The sequence below is a fragment of the Scyliorhinus torazame genome, chromosome 7 (genome assembly GCF_047496885.1).
Source record: "Scyliorhinus torazame isolate Kashiwa2021f chromosome 7, sScyTor2.1, whole genome shotgun sequence".
Classification (NCBI taxonomy): domain Eukaryota; kingdom Metazoa; phylum Chordata; class Chondrichthyes; order Carcharhiniformes; family Scyliorhinidae; genus Scyliorhinus; species Scyliorhinus torazame.
Window position 1 is genome coordinate 125183560 of NC_092713.1, and position 25899 is coordinate 125209458.

At 45.9% G+C, this 25899-nt stretch overlaps 2 protein-coding genes across 11 annotated transcripts in view; one reads left to right on the plus strand and one right to left on the minus strand.

Annotated features, from left to right (window-relative positions):
* nek7 (NIMA-related kinase 7) overlaps window positions 1-25899 on the minus strand; it is a 353502-nt gene that overhangs the window by 142907 nt on the left and 184696 nt on the right. The window lies entirely within an intron of this gene.
* The window catches only part of LOC140426546 (uncharacterized), a 205907-nt gene that overhangs the window by 139791 nt on the left and 40217 nt on the right, over window positions 1-25899 (plus strand). The gene's annotated exons all lie outside the window — the stretch shown is intronic.

Consider the following 25899-nt stretch of genomic DNA (forward strand, 5'->3'; position numbering starts at 1 on the left):
TCGGCCCACAGAGTCTGCACCAGCCCACTGAAAGACCACCCTGCCCAGGCCCACACCCCGTCCTAGCCCCTTAATCCCACCTCACCGTTGGGACATTAAGGGGCAATTTAGAATGGCCAATCCACCTAACTTGCATATCTTTGGACTGTGGGATGAAAAAAAACCACGGGGAGAACATGCAAACTCCACACAGTCACCCAATGTCAGAATTGAACCTGTGTCCCTGGAGCTGTAAGGCAGCAGTGCTAACCACTGTGCCATCGTGACACCCTTTATTTGAGGGATTTTCTAATTTTTCTTTCCATTTGAATGGGCATAAGGTAAAGAGAAGGATGGCTCGGGTCTTGTCACCTCTTCCTCAAAATATACTTAAAATAAGTCATTTTAAGGAATCACAATTGTAACTAAGAGTCTCATTGTTCTGTCGTGAAGTGTATGAAAGTACTCACGTTGAGCCAACTAACACTTTTGAACATCTTCATAAAACAGCATTTTTTTTTTAAATTACCTCAATTGTCTTGCATTTTTTGAGCTACTTGTGAAATGCGCACTTCATATGAGATCCCGGTAAAATTACTAGTCTAAAAGGCTCAAATATCTTCCAACAATTTAGTTCAAGTCTACTGGTGGTATCCAACATCAGGTGCAAACATTTGGACTGTGTTTACAGGCAAAATTGGGATTGTTCATGCATGATTACTCAACCACCATTTTATATTGCATTTGTGTGTTGCTTAGAGTCCCTATCCATAAGTCTCACACAGCTAGAGGAACCCTAAAGGTAAAGACAGTCACCAGGACTTTTTGATAAACAGGTTGCTAGATTAATAGAATGGATTCATCACAGAAGTGACCCATTCTGGCTTGTTGTAGAGCAATCTAACTAGTCCTACAGTCCCACCAATTCCCGATATCCCTGCAATTTCTTTATTTTCAAGTACTTCACAAATTTCCTTTTGAACACCATGAGTTAAACAGCCTTCATCACCCTTTAAATCAGTACATTTTTAATCACAACATTTCCCAGACACTTTACATAAGCCGATCTTCCCACCCAGAGCTGGTGGTTTTAGTAGAAGAAACAGCAGCCAGGAAAATGCCATTGAGACCTCATTATTGGTAGACATGAAATTAATTTATTAAACTATCATGTGTGGTGTCTATTTGCTGCTACTTGCTGGTACTCAGTTTTGTTTTAAATTCAAAGTTATTCTAGACATGAAATTTTTCTTTCTCTGCAACACCCACCTGTCACCCCGAGTTTCAACAGGATACAGTTACTCATCTACAGAGAACTTCAAAACCACAATATACTTGACAATTTCATCCTACCCCAAATCTGTCTGCTTTGCTTCCTGCCTTAGTCAATGCCAATCTCATACTGTTTCTCTTCCCTAGCATGTCTTGGATCCAGTCATCATTTCTCAGCCGATTTTGGATATTGGATCTCTGCCTTCTCATCCTCTCTCCCACTCCTGCCCTTGAATTCTTCAACTCTTTCACTCCCTGAACCTACACAAGGATTTGATAGGTAGATTTTGAAATAAACATTCAACTACTATATTCAAACCTTAGTTAACTCTTCATGCTAAAAACCCAAATATATAGATGAGCTGAAAAAGAGTGATAGTTTATGGTTAACATTTCTTGGAAATGGTGCTTTGACAAAGGGTCTATACCAATATTTAACCTGTCTTTTCTTACTTGGTCTCATCCCTCCCCGACTCCAATCTCTTTCAGTTCCATAACTTTCCGAGATGTCCGTGATTCTTTAATTCTGGACTCGTGTGCATTTCCAATTTTAACTGCTCCACCATTAGTGGTCAAACCTTTTGGGGCCTCAGCTCCCATTTTACACCTCGCTGTCTCTTTACCTGACTTTCCTCCTTTAACAAACTCATTAAAGCTCACATCTTTACCAGGGCTTTTTGGTCTTCTGACTTAATATCACCTTATGTGGCTCGGTAATATCACCTTATGTGGCTCGCTGTCAGTTTGGTTTAGAGTGCTCCCGTGAAATGCCTTGGGTTGTTTCATTACACTAAAGGAGCTATATAAATACAAGTTGTTGTTCTTGTTACTATCACACTGGATGCTGACAGAGTCACTCTGTATTCCCAGCACTTTGTTCCCCTGATTTCCAGCACTTACTCTTTATTCAGCTACTCAATTTTGCTTTAGTTGTTTGAGGCATCTTCATTGATGCACCAACAAAAAATAAATGTGTTTGGAGATTGTTCTCCAGTAATTTAACATAACAAGAACCGTTACTGAAAAAGGAGGAATTTGCGATTGCAAAAATCAACATTCTGCAACAAGAATTTACAGAATGAGTTTTGGAAATGCCACATGACAGACAACATATGCCACAAAGGAAATTCAGTAAAGATTAATGTTCTTTGACAGATGCAGTATTCTTGCATTTCACACAACTGTTTTATCCATAATATATAAAATTCATGCCATGAACTTTGCTTTATTCGCTACAAAGCAAAAAGTCTAATTCAATAAACGAACACACCAAACTGTAGAAAGTTCACCCTTTGAATACTTTCTTTATAATTTGTCTATTCAACACAAAATTAGATAAATGTAGACCACTACACATTTAGAGGCCTGATAATAATTGAAGCACCCCCCCCCCCCCGATTCTGGTCTGCATTTTGCGGTCATAATACCAAAACCTTCAGCAGCTGCCCTCATTATTCGGTGAAACTGATGGAAATTCTGGCATCTGTATGTGTGCGTTAAGCATGGAAAACAAGAATTTGTAGTCAGTGATTCCTCACTCCTCCAGAGACTGTCCTGCTGAAGCTCGAAAGAGATGCAAATCACCTAGAAATTACTCAAGTGACATGGTTTCCATTTATAACCATATTATTCTTGATGTAAAACCTCTTGAAAAAGTTATGCCTTGTTCAATGAGGTGCAGTGGGTTTTTGGCATGTTGCCAAATCAAAATTACTGAACAACTTCTTTGACCCTGAAAAATTAATTTTATGGACATTATAGAATGTCAAATTCCTCCAGAACGTTGCAGAGACTTTGTAAATAATAAACTTTAAAAAATGATATTTCAGCTTCGACCTTAATCCCATGTATATGTCCCAGTTACTTTGCTTTTAGCAAAACTATAAAAAGTCAATGATAAAATTGGTTTGTTATTTACTGGTTTTAATTCATGAGAATTCTTCAATGCGATTGGCTGGTTAGCCTGCTTGCAGACATCACTGCTGTTGGATGTCAGAGTTGGTATCAAAATTAAATTAATGTCAGAAGGGGTGAAATTCAGGCCACAGAGCATTCCTGATCTTTGTGGGCAACTTTCTGTCTGTGCAGAGCACCATCAGGCCTTTATACTTTTGCATTTTATTTATATTTAAAGCAAATCTGTCTCCACCTTCATGCTCTACAAAAGCTTGAGCACCAACTTGGTCCACATTGCAGATGGCAATTTGTTTCCAACTCATTATTTGGCAAGTGGTGCAAACAAAGACCAATTCCATCCCTCAGTGGCATAATACATGGGAAACCCAACAAAGTAAACTATCTCCGAGAACCAAAGCCTCTTTAGAAAAATTGATGCATTTCTGCAAGGTTCCAGGTCCTTAAGTTCATCAGCGATTGGAAATGTGTGCATGGCCAGAAAATGCAGTTTCCCCTCATACTTCCTACCATCATCTCCCTTAGGACGGGCGAGAAAAAAATACTGTACGTTTAAAAGACAAGATTGCAAAGAAAGGCCAACTTGAGCCCAGCCACAGACCTCACCCCACCAAGATTGTGAGAATATATATTGAGACAATAATGTCATGAACATGAAAAGGGATCTCCTGTCCCTTTGTACCTTGCAATAAGAAAAAAATGCCACTAATTTCAAAATGGTCAATACTTGAATTAAAAACAGAATTTGTGGCAAGATAGAAAATTGAAAGCAATATATAAGCATATCATTTTTGGTATTGACAATTTAAGTTTGTAAATGATTGATACCTCTGAATGCTGTTATCAGCATATCAGGGGGAGGGGGGGAACAAAAATGAAGAGATCAGATACAAATGAATAGAGGAAAATAAATCAAATCTTAAATGTGTATGAGCTGCAACTGCTGCCCATAAATTAAAATTATGTATTTGATAGGTGAGCACTTACAATGCTAACAGAAATTGAAAACGTTTAAAATAGGAACGTGTATATTTTAAAATACTTTAGAATTTGTGAATTACAGATTCATTAAGTAGACACATTTACAGCACTATTTTTTATCTTTTTGGCTTATGTGATAACTTGACAAATGTTAGCATCAGCTTTTGAGGAACTATGACAACCACATGCTGAGAGCAAAGTCTCACTAATGTGTTCTGGCATGCAAGTCTGTAATCACACATTTACATATGCAATGACCTACATTTGCATGTCAGATCACACACTGTCTTGGTTTATTAAAGCCAGGCACCTCCCAGTGCACTGTGAAGACATTGGTGATATAAGGCCAGAGGGTGGTGTTTCTTGGCAGCTGAGGGACAAACTGCCACCTAGGATTAGGCTGATGCAGGCTGAGCATTAGACACTTCATTAGAGGTAATCTGTTTAACAGTGGGCAGTGTATGTAAACTTCACAGCCTATTTGCAGCACCTTTTCCTCCCATGGCCTCTCTTCAAAAGGCTAGAGTAGCTGAGCGACAGCTTGTCTCATCTGCTGCCTTGTCCTGTCATACAATTTAGACATGGAGAGCTGATGTGAGGAACAACATAACTGTACATTGCTAACCACCACTGGGTCACTTTTATTCACAATACAGCTTTTTATTCCACAAAATTAATTTTATCCTAAAAGTGCTTTCAGTCATATCAATGAAATGTGACTCAGAAAACCAATTCTTGTTCCTTGACAAATTAAGCTCTGCTACTCATATTTAACAGAACATAATTTGAGCTTCATTGGGAAATTTACATTTGGAGGCAGAATTATGTATCTTTCAAAAATATGTTTAAAAGTATCATATTTACAGCCACACTAATATAACATATTATAGTAGAAAATAGTTATAAAGTAATTTACAGGCTTTAAAAGCTGATAAAACTGGAAAAGCAAACATTTTTTAAAATGCAATTTTCTGAATTCACTCATTGCTGTTGAAATTTTAGTTCATAATATAAAGAGCTTAAAATAATAAAATAGATTGGATGTACTCAGTTTTCAAAAGCAAAAGGCCAGTATTCTTCACTAAATAAATGTAGTCACAATGAATTTGTTACCTCCTACCTTATAGCATTACAGTAACTTCTTGGTTAATTCAGCAACTTCTTTGTTAATTATGTTTAACTTCTTTAGTTGATGCATCAACAGGATTAGGTGGCGGGTTACATTAATAGCAATAATCTAAGTGAGCTGCAACTTCAGCTGATTATTTTGTAAACAGGATATTGCGATTTCAACTCAGTTCATCTCAACTAGGTAAGCCAAAAGTGTATCTTCTCATCAAGTGTAATACGTGAAAAATAAATTACGCACCAAGTAGGAGACAAAAGCAGAAGTATCGGAGGTCACACTTAGCAAAATGCAAATATCAAAACTGCCAACAAAATTCCAAATTTTGTAAAATACATTATCTACAGCATATTGCTTCTTCAACTGACATAACCTGTAATTATAGCAATATATACTACATGCATCACTTCCCTGTAACTAGTAGTGCATTTCCCATTAAAATCCCAATCTTCATGTTCTTGACCCAACTGTCAAAATAACTCATCTGAGTATTGTACAGCATTTCTCCTTTCTATTATTTTGGGCAAATAAGGAAGTTGTGAAAGCCTCAGCACTGAATAAACAGCTAGGAAACTCTTTATGACCCCACAAAATGTCAACAACAGTAAACACTAAAATATGATTGGCCAGTGTTGCAGGCTGTAACACAATCATAGGGTGATGGAATTTTAAACTGGCAAGCTCTACACTCAGTTCAAGAAACCATCAGACTGCCTGGAATTTGTTACAACCTTGTAAAGGTTTAATTAAAGGTAAAGCTGCCAAAGTCCCAGGTGACCATAGGCTGCTTTCCCCTTTTGAGGGAGAGAGCTGACTGGTGGTGATTTGACCCGAGGATCCCCACACCTTAGGCGAGGGGCAAGGTTGAGAAGGCGGGGCCTTGATGAATGACCTCAGCCAGTATGGGAATTAAACTGCACTGCTGGCCTTGTTCTGCATCACAAACCCGCTGCCTCGCCAAGTGAGCTAAACCCGCCCCTATTACAACCTTGTAATACATCCAGACTATGACCAGTTGGAAATCCTCTCAGAAATACAAGTATCTTCCCCACATATAGATCACAATTTTCCATAGTCTTTTGCAATAAACAGATTGCTGCTGTCTCATTTTTGCATCTGTTGAGCCATATAAGCTTGCGATTCTAAAAAGTAGTATAAATGTATTGTTTTTTCAAACATAATTCATTGGACATGTCGAAAATGCATTTCAGTGCGGACAGCATACAGTCGTGCAGGACAAAAGAATCCTCATATTCCGATGCATTATTGGAATTTAGTGGGATGAAATTTCATGCCGATTTCCAAATCATCATTGTGCCATCAACATGGCACAAAGAAGAAGCCAGAGTCATAAGTCAAGAGAAAGCAAGGATTTCCAGTATAAAACCAGATGCATGGAGTAAAATGAAGTTATACTGGCTCAAACCAATATGTTTGATTTGCTATAAAGCAATCAAATCACTGAAAGTACAGGTTTAAAGATAAAAATTCTTTTATTCTGTGAGGATTTTACAGATTAGTAGACTGCTATGCACCCTCGTTTAGAGTTGTCATTCAGTAATAAGACCGCATGACTTCGCCAAATTTCTGATGAAACTTGACAGCCTGCTTTTGCACAGCATGCCAAATATCCATTAAAATGGTAACTCAATTTGAATTGTCAATTGAAAGCAAAGTATAGTGTAGCAAAGGTAGCTAATTCTAAAATTAAAATACCATGGTATTGGTGAGGGAAGACACTGATGAGAGAAGGCAGCACTGTTGCCATAAAGGGCAGTCATTGTCACCAGGGGATCCCTGTGTCGCCATACTATGAATAATACAATAGATAAGAAATGCCATAATTCAGTGAAGATTTCTGAACAAGTTAAATGACAAGCTGAGATGAATTTATGGTCAAGAAATGTATATTTGCGAGAAATGCAGATACTGGTCCCCTATCTGGAGCAATGTGATACAAGGAATCTATGGACGTGACACAGGTCAGCAGTCACTACTTTTATTTCAGCATGTTGTTGCTGTTGTCATGTTAGTGACTAAAAATAGCCCTCTCCCCTTCAGTGAAGGTAATTAAAACGTAGGATTGACAGAACATAGGTAACTTAAGGAAATGTTATTTAGCAAGCTACCTTCACTACTGTATTAGCCTCAAATCCCCCGAGCTAAATTCACAGTAAATACAGATGCAGTGTAAAATTAAACAAACATATCAAACATGTTTGTGACATTTAATCAACGCAAGTTTATGGAGCAAAAAGTCATTATGAAGCAAAAAGTCAGTTAGTTAGCATCAAAAAGTCAGTTAGTACAAAGTGTCACATGACTGTGGTACAAAAGGATGGGGTAAAACAGTGCAAGGTTTTAAAATTTACTTTGTTACCAATGGTTATCTAAATATTTCAAATTGATCTCTTAATACTCCCATCCATTTAAAGGTGAATCAATTAAAAGAAAAAGGAACCTATCCAGCATTAGGGGCATGATTCTCCCAAAGTTAATTTGTGGCAGGTTTTTAAGGGAGTTACCCAGCGGCTCTGCCGGCATGTTCCCCACCACTATTCAATGACACTTAAGTCACTTTTTTGGGCCCTGGAGAGTTTCTTACTGGTTCAGGGCACACTTACAGAACTTTTTTTGGCACTGGGGAGCTGAACTGCGAGATCGGTCCGCCATTTTGAAAGGGTGCCCTGACCTCTAAGTGAGCTTGTGGGTCCACCACACCCTCCACCATGGGCAATATCACCTTCCACACACATGTACACTACCCCACAGGGGTGGAACCAGGGAGCTACCCTGCACTTACCATGACCACCCAGGGGTCTCCGATGGCTCAGGAGACCCTTCTGCCAGGTCCACATTTCTGTGGACTAGCACTGATGGGCACCCGGCTGCAGCCTCCTTAGGGAGGATGGTGAATTGGTGGAAGCCGGTGGTTCCCAGGCAGGTAGGTCACAAATAGGTTTACGACCTCCTTCTGCGAGCGTCATTCGGTCATGCCCATTTGGGGTGGAGTTCCAAATCCAATGTCTCGCGGGACTTCGGGGAATCCCGCAAGACGGGGAGTCTGTCGGGAGGCTCGCTGCAGGCCTCTCCTGGGATTCACCGGCCGCTTGAGCGCATCGCGGCCGGAGAATAGTGTCCATGGTGTACGGAATTTTTAAAAAATGATTCTCACACTTCAGATTTTACATTTGTTTGTAAAAAGTGGGCAACTCAGTACACCTGCAAAATGAATTGCTGGTATTGCATCCTTGTCAATTGAACAAATGTTAATAGTCTGGATCTTCCTGTCCATAAGCGAAGCTGTGACTCATACCACTGATTGCATGTTCGAAAGAAGTTACCTGGCTATAGGCTGCATCAGGGACTTGGTGGCAGCATGGGTCCAATGGTAAAGTAAAAGGGAGGCAGAGTGATGCGGTGCAATTCCAGCCAAGTCACGTCCCCTTTGACTGCCTGAGCTGAAGGCACCCCACTTGGAGTCTGCCTTCAGCTTAAGAACAAGTTTTTTTAATTTTTCCAGTTATTTATACTTCTTGCCTTACGAGCAGAGCCAGTGATGGAGGGTTGTGAGTGCAGTCATTGGTATAGGGCTGTTAAGAGGATGGGGGACCTGGGGGTTGCAGGAGTGTATGAGCACTCCTAATAAAGGGTTGCATTCCTGAGCTAGGAGCAACCCAGAGTAAATTGGTGTTAAAATCTAGCCAAGTAAAGGGCAAACAGCCGAGGTTCACACACTGACAGATCTCAGCAGGACGAGCAGCATGGGCTCAGTGGAACCCAAAATGGCACACTGCAAGTAGCACATAAGAGTACAAGTTGGATCCCAGGTACTCGCATGCCATTGAAATGTCCCAGCATTTGAAGTTATTGGGAATGCATGAACCAGCCCTATTGCCTGTACTACAAATTCACCCCAGAGTTTGTTTAACCAAAATATTATGTCTGATTTTTATTCTCTCTCTGTATCAGCCTGATTTCTCATTTTCTTTACCATGGAAGGCAGTCTACGGTTTCATCTTTTCTTTTCAATAGCTCGTTTCTACCAATATACTATGATTTCTGTACATAATTCATTATTCATGTTAGCCTTAAATAATTGTTAATTCCTGTTAAAATGCTCCCCCCCCCCCCCAACCCCCCCACACACATATAACACATTTAATAAAACAGCCCAAATTAAGTAAAAGGTGTTCTGTAGGTGTGCTGAAATACTGGACAGTATAAAGTGCAAATTACTGTTAAGTGGGAAAAATGTGCTAAACAGATTTTGAGAGGCTTGGCAAAATAAATTCTATCCAAACATTTTAAAAGTGGCAGGAAGCATTTGACACCTGCAAATTGGCAAACTGTTGACTTGGCTGTATCTGAAAACACAAACGAAGCTACATCCTGTAATAGTTGCAGCAAGAGAACTAAAGCATTCTTCACGTTAGTCAAAAATATCATGTTATAAATACCATTTGAAAGCTACGTGTGTGGAAATCTTTGTTTCATCGGTTCACAAAGTTATTTCCTTCAATGAATAAATTATGGGGAAAAAATCCTGCAAATGAGAAGAGATTTTAAAATGTGATATTTGAAATTATGCAAATCACTATTGCCTCTAGTTTAGTATGACATCACTGTTCCAGAAGAATATTTTTGCTCACTAGAAGTTGTGGAGACAAATTGTTTGGTTTTTTTTTTTATAAATCAATACAGGACAAAAGAACAAACAATTATTATTCTCACACAGAAACCTCTTAATTCAAAACTAATCAAAACTACTTAATGTGCTGTAGTTAAATTGGATACTTAATGCCACATGTTTTATGACTTAACAAAATCCTTCACACAATCTCACAACTGACATAGGTGCAACATGAGCAGCAACAGGTGGGTACAGCAACCAGGGCCGGGCACATCAAATCCACAAGTTGCTCAAAAGGGGCAGAGGGGGGCGGAAGGGGCAGAGGAAGGCGGAAGGGACAGGGGGGGGGCGGAAGGAGCAGAGGGGACGGAAGGGGCAGAGGGGGGCGGAAGGGGCAGAGGGGGGGCGGAAGGGGCAGAGGGGGGGCGGAAGGGGCAGAGGGGGGGCGGAAGGGGCAGAGGGGGGCGGAAGGGGCAGAGGGGGGCGGAAGGGGCAGAGGGGGGCGGAAGGGGCAGAGGGGGGCGGAAGGGGCAGAGGGGGGCGGAAGGGGCAGAGGGGGGCGGAAGGGGCAGAGGGGGGCGGAAGGGGCAGAGGGGGGCGGAAGGGGCAGAGGGGGGCGGAAGGGGCAGAGGGGGGCGGAAGGGGCAGAGGGGGGCGGAAGGGGCAGAGGGGGGCGGAAGGGGCAGAGGGGGCGGAAGGGGCAGAGGGGGCGGAAGGGGCAGGGGGGGCGGAAGGGGCAGAGGGGGGCGGAAGGGGCAGAGGGGGGCGGAAGGGGCAGAGGGGGGCGGAAGGGGCAGAGGGGGGCGGAAGGGGCAGAGGGGGGCGGAAGGGGCAGAGGGGGGCGGAAGGGGCAGAGGGGGGCGGAAGGGGCAGAGGGGGGCGGAAGGGGCAGAGGGGGGCGGAAGGGGCAGAGGGGGGCGGAAGGGGCAGAGGGGGGCGGAAGGGGCAGAGGGGGGCGGAAGGGGCAGAGGGGGGCGGAAGGGGCAGAGGGGGGCGGAAGGGGCAGAGGGGGGCGGAAGGGGCAGAGGGGGGCGGAAGGGGCAGAGGGGGGCGGAAGGGGCAGAGGGGGGCGGAAGGGGCAGAGGGGGGCGGAAGGGGCAGAGGGGGGCGGAAGGGGCAGAGGGGGGCGGAAGGGGCAGAGGGGGGCGGAAGGGGCAGAGGGGGGCGGAAGGGGCAGAGGGGGGCGGAAGGGGCAGAGGGGGGCGGAAGGGGCAGAGGGGGGCGGAAGGGGCAGAGGGGGGCGGAAGGGGCAGAGGGGGGCGGAAGGGGCAGAGGGGGGCGGAAGGGGCAGAGGGGGGGCGGAAGGGGCAGAGGGGGGGCGGAAGGGGCAGAGGGGGGGCGGAAGGGGCAGAGGGGGGGCGGAAGGGGCAGAGGTGGGGGCGGAAGGGGCAGGGGGGGGGCGGAAGGGGCAGAGGGGGGCGGAAGGGGCAGAGGGGGGGCGGAAGGGGCAGAGGGGGCGGAAGGGGCAGAGGGGGCGGGGGGGGCGGAAGGGGCAGAGGGGGGGGGCGGAAGGGGCAGGGGGGGCGGAAGGGGCAGAGGGGGCGGAAGGGGCAGCGGATGGAGCGGAAGGGGCAGAGGGGGGCGGAAGGGGCAGGGCGGCGGAAGGGGCAGCGGATGGGGCAGCGGATGGGGCGGAAGGGGCAGAGGGGGCGGAAGGGGCAGAGGGGGGCGGAAGGGGCAGGGCGGCGGAAGGGACAGCGGATGGGGCAGCGGATGGGGCGGAAGGGGCAGAGGGGGCGGAAGGGGCAGAGGGGGCGGAAGGGGCAGCGGATGGGACGGAAGGGGCAGCGGATGGGACGGAAGGGGCAGCGGATGGGACGGAAGGGGCAGCGGATGGGACGGAAGGGGCAGCGGATGGGACGGAAGGGGCAGGGGGGGCGGAAGGGGCAGAGGGGGCGGAAGGGGCAGCGGATGGGACGGAAGGGGCAGCGGATGGGACGGAAGGGGCAGCGGATGGGACGGAAGGGGCAGCGGATGGGACGGAAGGGGCAGCGGATGGGGCGGAAGGGGCAGCGGATGGGGCGGAAGGGGCAGCGGATGGGGCGGAAGGGGCAGCGGATGGGACGGAAGGGGCAGCGGATGGGACGGAAGGGGCAGCGGATGGGACGGAAGGGGCAGCGGATGGGACGGAAGGGGCAGGGGGGGCGGAAGGGGCAGAGGGGGCGGAAGGGGCAGAGGGGGCGGAAGGGGCAGAGGGGGCGGAAGGGGCAGCGGATGGGACGGAAGGGGCAGCGGATGGGACGGAAGGGGCAGCGGATGGGACGGAAGGGGCAGCGGATGGGACGGAAGGGGCAGCGGATGGGACGGAAGGGGCAGCGGATGGGACGGAAGGGGCAGCGGATGGGACGGAAGGGGCAGCGGATGGGGCGGAAGGGGCAGCGGATGGGGCGGAAGGGGCAGCGGATGGGGCGGAAGGGGCAGCGGATGGGGCGGAAGGGGCAGCGGATGGGGCGGAAGGGGCAGCGGATGGTGCGGAAGGGGCAGCGGATGGGGCGGAAGGGGCAGCGGATGGGGCGGAAGGGGCAGCGGATGGGGCGGAAGGGGCAGCGGATGGGGCGGAAGGGGCAGCGGATGGGGCGGAAGGGGCAGCGGATGGGGCGGAAGGGGCAGCGGATGGGGCGGAAGGGGCAGCGGATGGGGCGGAAGGGGCAGCGGATGGGGCGGAAGGGGCAGCGGATGCGGCGGAAGGGGCAGCGGATGGGGCGGAAGGGGCAGCGGATGGGGCGGAAGGGGCAGCGGATGGGGCGGAAGGGGCAGCGGATGGGGCGGAAGGGGCAGCGGATGGGGCGGAAGGGGCAGCGGATGGGGCGGAAGGGGCAGCGGATGGGGCGGAAGGGGCAGCGGATGGGGCGGAAGGGGCAGCGGATGGGGCGGAAGGGGCAGCGGATGGGGCGGAAAGAGCAGAGGGAGAAAGGGCAGAGGGAGAAAGGGCAGAGGGAGAAAGGGCAGAGGGAGAAAGGGCAGAGGGAGAAAGGGCAGAGGGAGAAAGGGCAGAGGGAGAAAGGGCAGCGGGAGAAAGGGCAGAGGGCGAAAGTGCGGGGGGGGGGGGGAATGGGAAGAGAATGGGAATCAAGAACAATATTTTCCTTACAATTTTATTTACAGGAATGACTGTGCGCTCAGTCAGCAAGCATGACAACAACCTTCCTGTTGTTTGCCATTTAACTCAGCACCTTGTTCTTATGCCCACATCTCCATCCTTGGCCTATTGCAATGCTCCAGTGAAGCCCAGCGCAAACTGGAGGTACAGCACCTCATATCCAATTAGACATGTCATTACCCTCACGACTCAACACGGAGTTCAACAGCTTACGACTGTGACCTTTCCCTTCTATCTTAACCCCCTTTTTATTGTCGCAATACAAAAACACTCTTCCTCGTGATGCAGAGTGAGGCCATCAGCGCTGATTCAATTCTCGTACCAGGTGAGTTATTCATGAAGGCCTCGCCTGCTCAACCTTGCCCCTCGCCTGAGGTGTGGTGATCCTCAGGTTAAATCACCACCAGTGGCCTCGCTTTCTCTACCTTGCCCCTCGCCTGAGGTGTGGTGATCCTCAGGTTAAATCACCACCAGTGGCCTCGCTTTCTCTACCTTGCCCCTCGCCTGGGGTGTGGTGATCCTCAGGTTAAATCACCACCAGTCAGCTATGTTCATCAAAGGGGAAAGCAGACTATGGTCATCTGGGACTATGGGGCCTTTATTATGCCGGACTACCGTTGCAGATTAGATTGCCATTGAAAAAGCTGGGAAAAGGTTGGAAGGAAGGGGTCATGTGTCAGAGCATTCTTAAAGCAGTCAACAGTTAATTCTCATTTTCTTGAATCAATGATCTCTCTTCTTGATGCAGTAAAAAAATACTGACCCAAATTTTGCTCTCCAAGTAACAGTGAGGCTAAATGTGCTTGCCATTTACTCTTAAATGGGGCAGCAGGTTTTGGACTTGGCAGAATTAATTGTAAATATCCATAAGTTACACTGCTGTTAGCTGAGCAAAATATCTGTCTCACCATTGACATACATTGAATGTTGTGAAGTTGCTATATTTGCGTTGTGGGCACAAACTAAACTTGCCACAGATGGTTAAGTCTTGTTATTTTTAATGAAAGTAATCTTTCAACATGATAATTGTTCATCACTGCCAATAAATCCACAGGCACTGGAAATTAACTATTATAAAAGTGAAGTTTAATCCTCCCGGTATTCATTGTTGATGTTAAAAATGATAAATTATTTTTTTTAAACTTTTTACTTCCTTTCTCTTTTTCTCCAATCTTTAATTCCGTTTCTTTATTTCTTGTCGTACCTGTTTTGACAGTGAACACTGCATTATCAATCTTTCTGCTGTTACTTAATTTTAATTATTTCATGGATGTCGGCATTGCTGGTTGGCCAGCAATTTTTGCCCATCTCTAACTGCCCTTGAGAAGATGGTGGTGAGTTGCCTTCTTGAACTGCTGCAGACTGAGATGTAGGTACATCTGCAGTGCTGTTCAGAGTATTCCAGGATTTTGACACAGCAACAGTGAAGGCTCAACAGTATAGTTCCAAATCAGAATGGTGTGGGCTTGGAAAACGTGCAGCTGGTGGTGTTCCCTTCAACTGCTGCTCTTGGCCTTCTAGGTAGGAGAGGGCACAGGTTTTGAAGGTGCTGTCGAAGGAGCCTTTAGTGAGATGTTGCACTCATCCAAGCAGGTGTAGAGTATCCTGTCACATTCTTGACTTGTTCTTGCAGAAGGTGGCAGGTTTGGGGGAGTCCAGAGTAGAGTTACTCTCCCCAGAATTCCCAACCTCTGACCTGCTCTTATAGCCACAGTATTCATATGTCTGGCCCAGTTCAGTTTCTGATCAATAGTAATCCCCAAGATGTTGGGAGAGTGAGGGATTCAGTGATGGCAATGCCAATGCATATCATGGGGAGATGATTGAATTCTCTCTTGCTGGAGATGATCATTGCTTGGTATTTGTGCGGCATGAATGTGACTTGCCATTTATCAGCCCAAGGCTGCAAACGGGCATGGACTGCTTCAATATCTTGAGTCGTTGCAAATGATGCTGAATATTCTGCAAATATCAGCAAACATCTCCACTTCTGACCTTATGATGGAGGGAAGGTCATTATTGAAGCAGCTGAAGCTGGTTGGACCATAGACCGTACCATGAGGGGCTCCTGTAGTGATGTCCCGGAGCTAAGATGATTGACCTCCAACAATTACAACGATCCACTTTGCAAAAGGTATGACTTCAACCAGTTCAGTGTTTTCCCCCCCGATTCCTAATTATTCCAGTTTTGCTCAGGCTCCTTGATGTCACACTTTGTCAAACAGTACCTTGATGTCAAAGGCAGTCAATCTCACCTCACCTCCGGTTCAGCTCCTTTATCCATGTTTGCAAGAAGGCCATAATGAGCTAAGGGCTGAGTGACCCGAGAGGAATACAAACAGCCAGCCAGTGAGCAGGTTATTGCTGAAGTGCCACTAGATACCACCGTTGACAACCCCTTCCATTGCTTTGCTGATAATAGAGGATGGACTAATGTTTTTCAACTTTTTTTTCCCAGGGCCCACTTTTCCCAGTCGGCCGACCTTTGCGACCCATGCCGGCCTACCTTGGCGCCACACGCTACATTCACTTACCGTTATTGTGAAAGAGGAGCCTGCTTGGTCCTCACAATCTCACTCTAATCAGGTTCACATGAGAGGGCAATGTGCATAGCAGGTGCAGAGTTCAGCCAGTTTCTTTGTGCCGTCGTCATCTTTGTGAGAACGGAAAATCCAACCTCGCACATGAAGGTCATTGTGAAGGGCAACAGCAATGAAATGCTGGTTTTACTCAGCACTGGATACTCCTGGGAGGTGCTACTCCAGAATGCTGACAGCCTCATTGACTTTTGCCGTGTTTATAATGTGCTGTCACAGGTTAGGTACAGCAGCTTTGTCTTTTAATTTCAAATCAGCTATAAGTTAATAACGGACTCTGGGGTCTCAACCTCAAAATAAATTTTTCACCTGCCACTTCTCTTTTGAAATCTGAAACTCTCATTCGCCAGTACTTCCCTACATATAACACTCATGAACGTATTTACATTAGCACAACTGACAAAACCATTCCTCAAGGAATCAGCTTTATATGCTCTGTTCCTGAGTGAACTTTTGTTTTTGACGGCTCAACAGAGCACCTGGAACTCTGTTCAGAGCTAAAACGAGCACTGCTGTCTTGCCATGGACCCTCGTGTGCATCTCTCGCCTGCAGATTCAGATGAGAAAAGCTGGTAAGTAGGTACTCTGCCTATTTATGTCTCTGGCCGTCTCTTTCTTGTAACAAAATGATTCATCTTCACAGTCCTCTTGCCTTGATTGCTAGAAAATGCAACAAAATGATTCACCTTCACAGTGCTCTTTCCTTGCTTGCTAGAAAATGTAAGAAGCTCGCCTCTGTGATTTTGTGACATAAGCATACGTACAGTGCACTTGGCATCAGGTGTATATGTTACTGCTGTCACTTATGGCCAGAAAAATGCACATAGCTGTTTCATTTAAATGGCAGTAGCGATCGGGACCATCGCGATTGATAACTCCACATCCTCCCGAAACCCGCCTGTGGGTCACAACCGCACTTTGAAAAGCCCTGGGTTAGACTAATGGGTGGCAATTGGCTAATTCACCAAGATCTCAGATGGCTTGTTTCGCTCACTGTTCCATTAGCAGCTCACACGTTCAGTAGCTTAGTGGAAAAATATGATTTGAGCTGAAGGGGAAGTGCAAGACTAACTAATGACAGACACTATTAGGTGGCTTGTTCCATCAAGATTTGGTTCAATATTACAGCAGGTAAGAAATTCTACACACTTACGGTCATTCAGCAGAAGAAAGGCAATCATTTTGCAACAAGGACTGGACCCTGAAATAGAATCAGGACTAACTGTCAAGAGACAATTGTCAGAGAGCTACAATGCCGATATATAAATGTATGTACATCTGAAAATTTGAGACCCAATTCCATTGTTATGAAAAAAAATCAGAAAATATTCGAGTCTAAAGTACCTTTTTGCGACAAGTTATCCATACGATCATGAGCGAGAAATTTTTTAGAAATTTCCCACATGTGAATTACAAGCATGACATCCTATTCCATGACCTCTGATGAAAAGGGAATTTGGGTCATGTGTAAAGTAATTACAGAGCATAGTCTGTGGTAGAAACATGAAGGCATAACTGAGTACATGAATTATCATTTTAATTTTAAAACAGTGAATTATCCTATTGGGAGCAGTTACATTATGATTAACAGCCACATAATTTATCACCTTTCACACATAGTAAATTAGAGGCAAGCTTGGCCTTTGTTTAAAGATGCCAGTTTCCAATATCGTATTGAATACATCAAAGAAAACATTCCCCCACCCAATGTGTGCTTTTATGACAATGACTATTGGATAATTGAATAGCGCAAAGATGATTTAAAATGAAACTGAGCAAGAGAGAATTGTATTGTGAATTTCAAAATAATCTTCCATATTTCAAACAGTTCTCAATACTTCAATTGGTTGTACAGAAGTCCAAAAATATTCATACGGTTACATTAATTCTTAAGCTTTTGAATGATGCATTATGACATCTTGACCCAACGAACAAAATAATTTCTCTCTCAAAGTACATGTTGGAAGCTCTAAACTCGGTGTCAGTAAAACCTCAGTAGCACAGTGGTTAGCACTGTTGCCTCATAGTACCAGTGCCTCGGGTTCAATTTCAACCTTGGGTGACTGTCTGTTTGAAATTCTCCCCATGCCTGGGTGGCTTTCCTCTGGACGCTCCGGATTCCTCCCACAGTCCAAAGATATGCAGGTTAAGTGGATTGGTCATGATCAATGATCAAGGTTATGAGGATAGAGTGGGGGGCTTGGCCTAGATAGAATGCTCTTTCGGAGGGTTAGTGCAGACTCGATAGGCTGAATGGCCTCCTACTGCACTGTAGGGATTCTATGGATCTTTGGACTTTTCAAACAATGTATTACAGCAATCATGTTGGACGCGTACAACGTTCAATGTGGTTGCATTCAAAAGAATTTTATTTTGAATGAAATCAATCTTCCCCATAATTTAATTAGCTTTTAAACAGAAATGCAACAAAATCAGAAAACAATATTTTTAATTTTTTTTTTTAAATGGGTGGCACAGTAGCACAATGGTTAGCACTGCTGCTTCACAGCGCCAGGTTGCCAGGTTCGAGTCGCGGCTTGGGTCACTGTCTGTGCGGAGTCTGCACATTCTCCCCGTGTCTTTGTGGGTTTCCTTCCAGTGCTCTGGTTTCCCCAAGTCCCGAAAGACGTGCTGTTAGGTAATTTGGACATTCTGAATTCTCCCCCCGTGTATCCGAACAGGCGCCAGAGTGTGGCGACTGGGGGATTTTCACAGTAACTTCATTGCAGTGTTAATGTAAGCCTAATTGGGGCAATAAAAATTATTATATATCTCCATGCCTGTTTTTCATCCAGAGCAAATTGTTCTCATTGACTGTGGAAAAATGAAACCAAGTCTACTGCAATTGTAAGTATAAACATACAAATTAGAAGTAGGCCATCCACCCTTCAAGCCTGCTCCTCCATTTAATAAGGTCATGGTTAACACCCGCCTACCCTCAAAAACCTTAGACCTCCTTATTTATCTCTGACTTGAAAACAAAGACACCGCTTCCCCGGAGGAAGAGAGTTCCAAAGACTCACTACCTTGCGTAAAAAAAATTCTCCTCATCTGTCTTGAATGGGTAATCTATTATTTTTTAACAGCGACCCTAGTTCTACACTCTCCCACAAGAGGAAACATCCTCCACACATTGACCCTGTCAAGACCCCAAGATGTTTCAATCAATCATAGATTCCCAATAGTGCAGGAGGCCATTCAGCCCATCGAGTCTGCAATGACCCTCGGAAAGAGCACTCCACCCATGCTCTCTCCCCTGCCCTATTCCAATAGCCCCTTAACGTAACCTACACATTTTTGTTTTGGGACACCAAGGGGCAATTTAGCATAACCAATCCACCTAACCTGCCCTTCTTTGGACTGTGGGAGGAAACCCGCGCAGACACAGGGAGAATGTACAAACTCAACACAGCAGTGACCCTAGTTAGGAACTGAATCCGGGTCTCTGGCTCTGTGAGACAGCGGTGCTAACCACTGTGCCACTCAGTGGCCTCTTACTCTTCTAAACTCCCGCAGATAAACGCAGAGCCTGCCCAATCTCTCCTCGTAAGACAACCCATCCATTCCTGGTATTAGTTTAGTAAACCTTCACTGAAATGCTTCTAATGCATTTACATGCTTCCTTAAATAAGGAGACCAATACTGTACGGAGTACTCCAGTTGTGGTCTCACCTATGTCTTGTATAACTGACACATAACCTCCCAACTTCTATATTCAATTCCCCTCTCAATAAGCGATAACATTCTATTAGCTTTCCTGATTACCTGCTGTACATGCTTACTAGCCTTTTGAAATTCATGCACTAGGACACCCTGATCCCTCAGTACCTCAGAGCTCTGCAATTTCTCCTCATCTAGATAATATGCTTTTGTATCCCCCCCTGCCAAAATAGGCAATTTCACATTTTCCCACATTGTATATTTGCCAGATCTTTACCCACTCACTTAACCTAGTTATGTCCCCTTGTAGCCTCCTTATGACTTGTTCACAAAAGTATTTCCCTGCCTTTCCGCAATTTCAGCAAATTTAGCAACCATACTTTTGATTCCTTTAGCCAAATCATTTATATAAATTGTGAGAAGTGAGGTCCCAGCACTGCTCCCTGTGGCACATCATTCATTACATCGTGCCAACCAGAAAAAGACCTGTTCATAAAAGCAAATTACTGCGGATGCAGGAATCTGAAGCAAAGAACAAAGAAAAATTACAACACAGGAACAGGCCCTTCGGCCCTCCAAGCCTGCGCCGATCCAGATCCTTTATCTAAAACTGTTGCCTATTTTCTGAGGATCTGTATCCCTCTGCTCCCTGCCCATTCATGTATCTGTCTAGATACATCTTAAATGACGCTATCGTGCTCGCCTCTACCACCTTCGCCGGCAATGCGTTCCAGCCACCCACCACCCTCTGCGTAAGGAACGTTCCACATATATCTCCCTGAAACTTTTCCCCTCTCACCTTGAACTCATGACCCCTAGTAATTGAGTCCCCCACTCTGGGAAAAAGCGCCTTGCTATCCACCCTGTCTATACCGCTCATGATTGTGTAGACCTCAATGAGGTCCCCCCTTAACCTCCGTCTTTCTAATGAAAATAATACTAATCTACTCAACCTCTCTTCATAGCTAGCGTCCTCCATACCAGGCCACATCCTGGTGAACCTCCTCTGCAAAGCTTCTCCAAAGCATCCACATCCTTTTGGTAATGTGGCGACCAGAACTGTACGCAGTATTCCAAATGTGGCCAACCAAAGTCTTATACAACTGTAAGATGACCTGCCGACTCTTGTACTCAATACCCCTTCCGATGAAGGAAAGCCATACGCCTTCTTGACCACTCTATCGACCTGCGCAGCCACCTTCAGGGTAAAATGGACCCGAACACCCAGATCTCTCTGTACATCAATTTTGCCCAAGGCTTTTTCATTTACCGTACAGTTCGCACTTGAATTGGATCTTCCAAAATGCATCACCTTGCATTTGCCCGGATTGAATTCCATCTGCCATTTCTCCGTCCAACTCTTTAATCTATCTATATTCTGCAGTATTCTCTGACAGTCCCCTTCACTATCTGCTACTCCACCAATCTTATGTTCCTCCTGCAGAATGTTTGTGGTGAGGGACGCTGTCAGTGTCCCTGCTGATTTCATCTGTGGGAAGTACACCCATCTCCAGCTCCTCAGAAACCGCGTTACGGAACTGGAGCTGGATGAACTTCAGATCATTCGGGAGGCAGAGGTGGTTATAGATAGAAGCTTCAGGGATGTAGTTACTCCGAGGAATATAGATGGGTGACGGTGAGAGGGGCTGGGAGGAAGCAGTCAGTACAGGGATCCCCTGTGGTCGTTCCCCTTAGTAACAAGTATACCGCTTTGGATACTGTTGGGGGGGGGGGGGGGGGCTTACCAGGGGTAAACCATGGGGTACAGGTCTCTGCCACAGAGTCTGTCCCTGTTGCTCAGAAGGGAAGGGGGACAGGAGTAGAGCATTAGTCATTGGAGACTCCATAGTTAGGGGGATAGATAGGAGATTCTGAGGGAACGAGAGAGACTCGCGGTTGGTGGGTTGCCTCCCAGGTGCCAGGGTCCGTGATGTCTCGGATCGTGTTTTAGGGATCCTTAAGGGGGAGGGGGAGCCCAAGTCGTGGTCCACATAGGTACCAACGACATAGGTACCAACGACATAGGTAGGAAAAGGGATAGGGATGGAAGGCAGGAATTCAGGGAGCTAGGGTGGAAACTTAGATCTAGGACAAACAGAGTTATAATCTCTGGGTAGCTACCCCGTGCCACGTGCTAGCGAGACGAGGAATAGGGAGAGACAGGAGTTGAACACGTGGCTACAGGAATGGTGCAGGAGGGAGGGTTTCAGATTTCTGGATAATTGGGGCTCATTCTGGGGTCGGTGGGACCTCTACAAACGGGATGGTCTACACCTGGACCAGAGGGGTACCAATCCTGGGGGGAAATTTGCTAATGCTCTTCGGGAGGGTTTAAACTAGTTCAGCAGGGGATTGGGAACCTGAATTGTAGCTCCAGTATACAGGAGGTTGAGAGTAGTGAGGTCATGAGTAAGATTTCAAGTTGCAGGAGTGTACCGGCAGGCAGGAAGGTGGCTAAAGTGTGTCTTCTTCAATGCCAGGAGCATCCGGAATAAGGTGGGTGAACTTGTGGCATGGGTTGGTACCTGGGACTTCGATGTTGTGGCCATTTCGGAGACATGCATAGAGCAGGGACAGGAATGGTTGTTGCAGGTGCCGGGGTTTAGATATTTCAGTAAGCTCAGGGAAGGTGGTAAAAGAGGGGGAGGGGTGGCATTGTTAGTCAAGGACGGTATTACGGTGGCAGAAAGGACATTTGATGAGGACTCGTCTACTGAGGTAGTATGGGCTGAGGTTAGAAACAGGAAATGAGAGGTCACCCTGTTAGGGGTTTTCTATAGGCCTCCGAAAAGTTCCAGAGATGTAGAGGAAAGGATTGCAAAGATTATTCTGGATAGGAGCGAAAGCAACAGGGTAGTTGTTATGGGGGACTTTAACTTTCCAAATATTGACTGGAAACGCTATAGTTCGAGTACTTTAGATGGGTCAGTTTTTGTCCAATGTGTGGAGGGTTTCCTGACACAGTATGTAGATAGGCCGAGAGGCGAGGCCGTATTGGATTTGGTACAGGGTAATGAACTAGGACAGGTGTTAGATTTAGAGATAGGTGAGCACTTTGGTGATAGTGACCACAATTCGATTACGTTTACTTTAGTGATGGAAAGGGATAGGTATATACCGCAGAGCAAGAGTTATATCTGGGGGAAAGGCAATTATGATGCGATGAGGCAAGACTTAGGATGCATCGGATGGAGAGGAAAACTGCAGGGGATGGGCACAATGGAAATGTGGAGCTTGTTAAAGGAACAGCTACTGCGTGTCCTTGATAAGTATGTACCTGTCAGGCAGGGAGGAAGTGGTCGAGCGAGGGAACCGTGGTTTACTAAAGCAGTTGAAACACTTGTCAAGAGGAAGGAGGCGGCTTATGTAAAGATGAGACATGAAGGTTCAGTTCGGGCGCTCGAGAGTTACAAGTTAGCTAGGAAGGATCTAAAGAGAGAGCTAAGAAGAGCCAGGAGGGGACATGAGAAGTCTTTGGCAGGTAGGATCAAGGATAACCCTAAAGCTTTCTATAGATATGTCAGGAATAAAAGAATGACTAGGGTAAGAGTAGGGCCGGTCAAGGACAGTAGTAGGTAGTTGTGCATGGAGTCCGAGGAGATAGGAGAGGTGCTAAATGAATATTTTTCGTCAGTATTTACACAGGAAAAAGACAATGTTGTCGAGGAGAACACTGAGATACAGGCTACTAGACTAGAAGGGCTTGAGGTTCATAAGGAGGAGGTGCTAGCAATTCTGGAAAGTGTGAAAATAGATAAGTTCCCTGGGCCGGAGGGGATTTATCCTAGGATTCTCTGGGAAGCTAGGGAGGAGATTGCCGAGCCTTTGGCTTTGATCTTTAAGTCACCTTTGTCTACAGGAATAGTGTCAGAAGACTGGAGGTTTGCAAATGTTGTCCCCTTGTTCAAGAAGGGGAGTAGAGACAACCCCGGTAACTATAGACCAGTGAGCCTTACTTCTGTTGTGGGCAAAACTTGGAAAGGTTTAGAAGAGATAGGATGTATAATCATCTGGAAAGGAATAATTTGATTAGAGATAGTCAACACGGTTTTCTGAAGGGTAGGTTGTGCCTCACAAACTTTATTGAGTTCTTTTGAGAAGGTGACCAAACAGGTGGATGAGGGTAAAGCAGTTGATGTGGTGTATATGGATTTCAGTAAAGCGTTTGATAAGGTTCCCCATGGTAGGCTACTGCAGAAAATATGGAGGCATGGGATTCAGGGTGATTTAGCAGTTTGGATCAGAAATTGGCTAGCTGGAAGAAGACAAAGGGTGGTGGTTGATGGGAAACGTTCAGACTAGAGTCCAGTTACTAATGGTGTACCACAAGGATCTGTTTTGGGGCCACTGCTGTTTGTCATTTTTATAAATGACCTGGAGGAGGGCGTAGAAGGATGGGTGAGTAAATTTGCAGATGACACTAAAGTCAGTGGAGTTGTGGACAGTGCGGAAGGATGTTACAAGTTACAGAGGGATAGATAAGCTACAACGCTGGGCTGAGAGGTGGCAAATGGAGTTTAATGCAGAAAAGTGTGAGGTGATTCATTTTGGAAGGAATAGCAGGAAGACAGAGTACTGGGCTAATGGTAAGATTCTTGGTAGTGTGGATGAGCAGAGAGATCTCAGTGTCCATGTACATAGATCCCTGAAAGTTGCCACCCAGGTTGAGAGGGTTGTTAAGAAGGCGTACGGTGTGTTAGCTTTTATTGGTAGAGGGATTGGGTTTTGAAGCCATGAGGTCATGTTGCAGCTGTACAAAACTCTGGTGCGGCCGCATTTGGAGTATTGCGTGCAATTCTGGTCGCCGCATTATAGGAAGGATGTGGAAGCATTGGAAAGGGTGCAGAGGAGATTTACCAGAATGTTGCCTGGTATGGAGGGAAGATCTTATGAGGAAAGGCTGAGGGACTTGAGGCTGTTTTCGTCAGAGAGAAGAAGGTTAAGAGGTGACTTAATTGAGGCATACAAGATGATCAGAGGATTGGATAGGGTGGGCAGTGAGAGCCTTTTTCCTCGGATGATGATGTCTAGCACGAGGGGGACATATCTTTAAATTGAGGGGAGATAGATATAGGACAGATATCAGAGGTAGGTTCTTTACTCAGAGAGTAGTAAGGCCGTGGAATGCCCTGCCTGCAACAGTAGTGGACTCGCCAACACGAAGGGCATTCAAATGGTCATTGGACAGACATATGGACGACAAGGGAACAGTGTAGATGGGCTTTAGAGTGGTTTCACAGGTCGGCGCAACATCGAGGGCCAAAGGGCCTGTACTGCACTGTAATGTTCTATGTTAGTGTCATCTGCAAACTTGCTAATCAGACCACCTATACCTTCCTCCAGATCATTTATGTATATCACAAACAACAGTGGTCCCAGCACGGATCCCTGTGGAACACCACTGGTCACAGTTCTCCATTTTGAGAAACTCCCTTCCACACTACTCTCTGTCTCCTGTTGCCCGGTCAGTTCTTTGTCCATCTAGCTAGTACACCCTGGACCCCATGTGACTTCACTTTCTCCATCAGCCTACCATGGGGAACCTTATCAAATGCCTTACTGAAGTCCATGTATATGACATCTACAGCCCTTCCCTCTTCAATCAATTTTGTCACTTCCTCAAAGAATTCTATTAAGTTGGTAAGACATGACCTTCCCTGCACAAAACCATGTTGCCTATCACTGATAAGCCCATTTTCTTCCAAATGGGAATAGATCCTATCCCTCAGTATCTTCTCCAGCAGCTTCCCTACCACTGACGTCAGGCTCACCAGTCTATAATTACCTGGATTATCCCTGCTACCCTTCTTAAACAAGGGGACAACATTAGCAATTCTCCAGTCCTCCAGTACCTCACCCGTGTTCAAGGATGCTGCAATGATATCTGTTAAGGCCCCAGCTATTTCCTCTCTCACTTCCCTCAGTAACCTGGGATAGATCCCATCCGGACCTGGGGACATGTCCACCTTAATGCCTTTTAGAATACCCAACACATCCCCCCTCCTTATGCCGACTTGACCTAGAGTAATCAAACATCTATCCCTAACCTCAACATCCATCATGTCCCTCTCCTCGGTGAATACCGATGCAAAGTACTCCTTAAGACTCTCACCCATTTTCTCTGACTCCATGCATAACTTTCCTCCTTTGTCCTTGAGTGGGCCAACCCTTTCTCTAGTTACCCTCTTGCTCCTTATATATGAATAAAAGGCTTTGGGATTTTCCTTAACCCTGTTTGCTAAAGATATTTCATGACCCCTTTTAGCCCTCTTGATTCCTCGTTTCAGATTGGTCCTACATTCCCAATATTCTTCCAAAGCTTCGTCTGTCTTTAGTCGCCTAGACCTTATGTATGCTTCCTTTTTCCTCTTAGTTAGTCTCACAATTTTATCTGTCATCCATGGTTCCCTAATCTTGCCATTTCTAGCCCTCATTTTCACAGGGACATGTCTGTCCTGCACTCTAATCAACCTTTCCTTAAAAGACTCCCACATATCAAATGTAGATTTACCTTCAAACAGCTGCTCCCAATCTACATTCCCCAGCTCCTGTCCGCTTTTGGTATAGTTGGCCTTTCCCCAATTTAGCACTCTTCCTTTGGGACCACTCTCGTCTTTGTCCATGAGTATTCTAAAAT